The sequence below is a fragment of the Canis lupus genome, chromosome 1 (assembly GCF_048164855.1).
Source record: "Canis lupus baileyi chromosome 1, mCanLup2.hap1, whole genome shotgun sequence".
Lineage (NCBI taxonomy): Eukaryota > Metazoa > Chordata > Mammalia > Carnivora > Canidae > Canis > Canis lupus.
The window spans coordinates 27,394,270-27,400,280 of NC_132838.1; the positions used below are offsets into that span (position 1 = coordinate 27,394,270).

General features: G+C 43.1%; 1 non-coding gene across 1 annotated transcript; it reads right to left on the bottom strand.

The window, feature by feature from the left end:
* Positions 1 to 594: 594 nt before the first annotated feature.
* Positions 595 to 701, bottom strand: LOC140609156 (U6 spliceosomal RNA). The gene has a single exon (XR_012011104.1). It is a non-coding gene; the product is annotated as a U6 spliceosomal RNA (small nuclear RNA).
* Between the last annotated feature and the right edge of the window lie 5,310 nt (positions 702 to 6,011).

The window sequence follows — 6,011 nt, forward strand, 5'->3', positions numbered from 1 at the left end:
CAGCACATCCAGAGTCAGGCTAGCCCTTGGGAGGAAGTAAGCATTTGGCTCTGAATTCCTTTTTTGAGTAAGAACTTACCACTGGTTTCTCCCTCAGGTGTCTCCTTAGCCATCCAGCAGCCCCCTCGTGGCATGAGTACTTTTTCCTGGCTCCTTTTCTTGCCAGGATCCTGGCCGTCATTCATTCTGCTATTAAGGTATTTGTTAACTGCCTGCAAGCTGCTTAAGCCCTGTAACCACTTCATGCCTATAAAGAGTGTTAAGTATATTTTTAGTTCCTGTCTTCACTGAGCTTACATTCTAGAGGAAAGCATTAGAACTGCGTGTAATAATACATGTGAAATATTCTTTTCCAATTAACATTTAAGGCAGTGTCCATGAGTAGAAAGATGAAATGACAAAGATTCTCAGAACAGACTTCCTAGAGGCTTGGGCATTTCTTTCTTTCTTTCTTTCTTTCTTTCTTTCTTTCTTTCTTTCTTTCTTTCTTTCTTTCTTTCTTTCTTTCTTTCTTTCTTTCTTTCTTTTTGTAGAAAAGAATATTTTATTGAAACAGTTTCTCAATTAACAATGGACCAAAGCACAATTTGACTCAAAAGTATGGAATGCTTCATGAATTTGCATGTCATCCTTGCGCAGGGACCATGCTAATCTTCTCTGTATCGTTCCAGTTTTAGTATATGTGCTGCTGAAGCAGGCACGGCATTTTGATTTTTGATGAAACCCAGCCACTTTAGAGTTTGTGCATGGATCTAATGCTTGAAGTTGTCCAAATAGTAGCAAGTAATGTCTGATGGAATTCACCAAGACCATTTCTCTTAATTAATACTACTGGATGTTTTCAAATAAGTATTATTATGTAGTAGGCTCTGCTCATTAGGCAAATACATAGGGAATTGTGAATGAAATCACAGGATAGGACATAGAGGAGGCTGTGAATCAGTGCAAAGGGAGAAGCCCTGAAATCACAATTTTCATCTCCATGCCACAAATGTCTATTGAACACCCAGTGTATGCCCAGGCTTTTTCCTAGTGCTAGGATCTCTTTGGGATCACCCCAAGTTTCAACTCAGTTCATAAGCAATGTCCCCTTAACTGAACTTTGCTGATGACTACTGAAGCCCTCTCCCCAACCCTGCCATGTCCTTGTGGGCTTCATGAAATTTGTCAGTCAGGGAAGACTTAGCCTGATGGCAATAGCAGTGGGATGTTCCTTTAAACATAAAACAAGAAATGCAAATACTTCCTCTGCCTTATTTTACTTATTCTACATTCTACCCTATGTCTAGTCTTACATGGTCACTGCTACTGCTGAAAATGTAAAGGGAGTGAAAGACCTGATTATTGCCCTTGAGAGATCTGCATGTTGGGGGATTGATACATATATAGTAAGAACAACTACCTACCTTTGGGCAGTTTTGCATGAGAGTTTAGTTGAAGCCCACTTTCACCCATGAAAACCCTTTAAGGGAATCCATTGTTATTACAAATTCCAAAGTCTCTTAAGATCCTGGTTAAATGGTTCTCAAAATTCAGTGTCCAAAAAGAGTACCCAGGAATCTCATTAAAACACAGATTCCTGAGGCCCCAAATTCAGTGATTCTGATGTTTGGTGAGGTCTGGGAATACACGTTTAGCAAGCACTCCAGATGTCTTTGATGGAAATGGTCTGCCCCCTGCACCTTAGGAGACTATGAGACTCTCCCACCCTTTATATAAGGGAGGTTGTAAATTGAAGAATATAATTACCAAAGAACTACTTTTGCCTCCATAATTTTTCACTTAGAACCCAGTGGATTTCAGTCACGTATGTGGAAATCCTTTTGGGGCTCGTGACTTCCTCCTTGGAGTCCCAGACATGTAACTCCATTCAGAAAGTGGTTGACTTCAATATGTTCTTATCAGGCACATCAGAAAGCCACTCCAGGTCTCCAGCTATTGGTACTGCCTTGGATTTCCATGTTCTTTTCAAAGATAGGGCCCTGCTCTGTCTGTAGTTCAGAGCTCAGCTGTTCAAGAGGAAGACACAGGAGGCTAAAAGCTGCTTTTAGGTGTTTGAAACAAAGGGTGGCTTTGCAGCCCTCCCCCCCCTCCCCCCCCAGCAACAGTGAGCAGCACTAAGAACCCAGAGAATCAGTGATTCATTCTGGAAGAAATAGCTGGCACCCACCTGGGAGGGTGCCACAGGGGCCACTTGCATGATTGGGGTGCTGCCTCAGCTGGAAGGCCGCCTCTGTCCCCAGATGAACTGACAGTTTACAGCTCTTGAGCCGAACTGGGCCTCTCTCACTGTTATGTTTTGCTTTAGGAGTGAAAGCAAACTTGTGACTCGCTTGAGAGTGGAGGGGAGGGATGACTTGGCAGGAGGACAGCCGCCACAGACACGGATGCAATCTAATAAGCAAGCACACGTGTCCTTACAGTAGGCTCCATGGCCAGGCCACTTTATCTTCAGTAATCCCGATCTATGTCCCAGAATCACATTATCTGGCCATGGATCAGACCCCGTGCATTCTTGGCTGGGGGAAGAATGAAACGTGATCTCGAGACAAGATAGGCTCCTGCTCTGCGGAGGCACTGATGTATTTCTCTCCCCAGCAGCACAACACTGAATGTCACACAGCGTCAGAAAAAATCCATCTAACAAGCCTCCGGTAGAGACGCTCAAGCACTGCCTTCCATATATGGAATCCTGCCTCCAGAGTTTAGGATTGCTGACAGGAGCAGATTTGTGTTAAAAATCAAAGAATGTCAGAAAACAAAGCTTCAGGGCACCTGGGGGGATCAGTGGTTGAGCGTCTGCCTTCCGCTCAGGGCATGACCCCGGGGTCCCAGGATCGAATCTCGCATCGGGCTCCCTGCAGGGAGCCTGCTTCTCCCTCTGCCTGCGTCTCTGCCTCTCTCTGTGTCCCTCATGAATAAATAAATCTAAAAACAAGAAAAGAAAAAAGAAAACAAAGTTTCAGTAATAGGCTGCAGTAGCTGACTGTACTTCGGTCAGGGCAGCAGCGATGGTCTTTGGGAAGGCACTGCAGGCTATGGTCCAAGTCACCCGAGGGGCCGTGTACCAGGAAAAGCCTTCAGGACACAGTAAAAGAAAAATCTTTGTGCTTACAGAGTGTGGTGAACGGGACTAGGCCAGGGCTAGACCTCAGGACACTTCTCGATGCTCGTATTAAGCAAGCTCAGTGCAGTGGGCCAGAATCTCTGAGATTTAGGAAGGGTCACTGGGAGGGCAAGCTTCTAGAAGGCTCCAGGCAAAACAGGGCTGAATGAATCCCTGTAGCCACTGATTGGAAAGTGGATGGTGTCAGATCCCGTCATGGGAAAATGAATCATTTCCTTCAGAAAGCCTGACCCCCTTGCTATAAAATCACGTATGTGTCATGTAATCTCTTAAGGCAGCGATAACCCTTTTCCAACTGCACCCTGTTTGCTCTGACTAAAGCTCTGGCTTGTACCACCATGATCCCTTTCCAAAACATAAACTGTCCTTATGCTCACTGTTCACACCAGGGACACATAGGTTGATTGGGTAGGCCCAAGGCTGCATAGAATAGGAGGGGAAACAGTACAGGGTGGCTGGACCTAAGGAATGAACATTATGTTAACTTTATGTGACTACACTTAAGAGTTTTCAATACAGCCATTTTTGTATCTTGAGGTGATACAATTTAAAAGGTTGACCTCCTAGTTAAATCCCAAGTTCCCAAAAGAAACAAAACAAAACAAAACAAAAACCACCTATTTATTTTTAGATTTTGGTCCTGTATTTTCAAGGAAATAATTGCGTCTTTTTGAGGGAAAGAAAAATAACAATGAAATTTATTTTTTACTAAGTGAGCAGTAACCTGGGGTAAAATTTTCAGGTTTGGCAACACGGTTTGTTCCATGGTGAGGACAGGTTTATGAAAAAGGCAGAAATAGTCAAACACTGCCACCTGCTGTCACTTTTCCCATATTTGTTGTGAAATGGAGTTTATTTTGCCTTCGTCACATTAAGGCAGATAATCTGGAGCAGTTGCTTCCAAATTTCAGCAGGTGTCAGAATCACCTGGAGGGCTTTGAACCCATCCCAAGCGTTCTGATGGGGTAGGTCTGGGTGGGGCTGGGGAATTTGCATTTCTGACAAGTTCCCAGGTGATGCTGCGGCCACTGCTGGACCAGCTTCTGATCTATTTAAAAATGCCAGTGGTGCCCTTGGTTGCATACCTAAAGGTTTCCTGACAACAGAACTCAGCTTCTGTAGCTCTGTGAAGATTTACATTGTAACCACTTATTTGAACCTATCCTGTACCCCACATAGGAAGAATAAGGTGGGTGTGAAGGCAAAAGAAACAAAAGCAAAAATGAACTATTGGGACTTCATCAAGATAAGAAGTTTTTGCACAGCAAAGGATACAGTCAACAAAACTCAAAGACAACCTACAGAATGGGAGAAGATATTTGCAAATGACGTGTCAGATAAAGGGCTAGTTTCCAAGATCTATAAAGAACTTATTAAACTCAACACCAAAGAAACAAACAACCAAATCATGAAATGGGCAAAAGACATGAAGAGAAATCTCACAGAGGAAGACATAGACATGGCCAACATGCACATGAGAAAATGCTCTGCATCACTTGCCATCAGGGAAATACAAATCAAAACCACAATGAGATCCCACCTCACCCCAGTGAGAATGGGGAACATTAACAAGGCAGGAAACCACAAATGTTGGAGAGGATGCGGAGAAAAGGGAACCCTCCTGCACTGTTGGTGGGAATGTGAACTGGTGCAGCCACTCTGGAAACTGTGTGGAGGTTCCTCAGAGTTAAAAATAGATCTGCCCTACGACCCAGCAACTGCACTGCTGGGGATTTACCCCAAAGATTCAGATGCAGTGAAACGCCGGGACACCTGCACCCCGATGTTTATAGCAGCGATGTCCACAATAGCCAAACTGTGGAAGGAGCCTCGGTGTCCATCGAAAGATGAATGGATAAAGAAGATGTGGTTTATGTACACAATGGAATATTCCTCAGCCATTAGAAACGACAAATACCCACCATTTGCTTCAACGTGGATGGAACTGGAGGGTATTATGTTCAGTGAAGTAAGTCAATCGGAGAAGGACAAACATTATATGGTCTCATTCATTTGGGGAATATAAATAATAGTGAAAGGGAATAGAAGGGAAGGGAGAAGAAATGGGTAGGAAATATCAGAAAGGGAGACAGAACATGAAGACTCCTAACTCTGGGAAACGAACTAGGGGTGGTGGAAGGGGGTGTGGGGATGAATGGGTGACAGGCACTGAGGGGGGCACTTGATGGGATGAGCACTGGGTGTTATTCTCTATGTTGGCAAATTGAACACCAATAAAAATAAATTTATTATTAAAAAAAAAAGAAAGAAAAAAGAAAGCCAGATCTGAAGGAGTGTGATCAGAGGAGCAATTAATCAGGCATGCAGATTGCTGTCCTTGAAGCTGAATGATTATAACAGAAAATCATGGGATGAACTGGACTACAGGAGATTGTTTATATAAAGAAATAGCTTGGCCTGGAATGTCAAGGACCCGCCCACATGTAAGAAAACTACTTTCAAACCAAATGGATAGTGCTAGTCTTTGAAGGTCTGGGCAGAGTCCCAATTTCTCTGCCTTTCTTTCATATGCCACATGTTAATTTGTCTTCAAGATTCACGTACTCTGAAAAGCAGATGGCCAGGAGTGTGAAATTTTGGTGGTATTAAGTGCTCTCATTTTTGTCATCACCAATGTTTTCAGTAAACCAGAGACATTCATTGAGCAAATCTCTACTTTTGAACTTAGGCAACTAACAAGAAGAGGAATGTGTTTTAACCACTATTTCTTTTATTGTAATAAAAAAATAAACATGTGACATTAAATTTACCATCTTAACAGTTTTTAAGTGTATGGTTCAGCAGTGGTAAGTATATTCACATTGTTTACACCAGCTCTCTAGGACTTTTTCATCTTGTAAAACTGAAACTGTGACCCATCGAA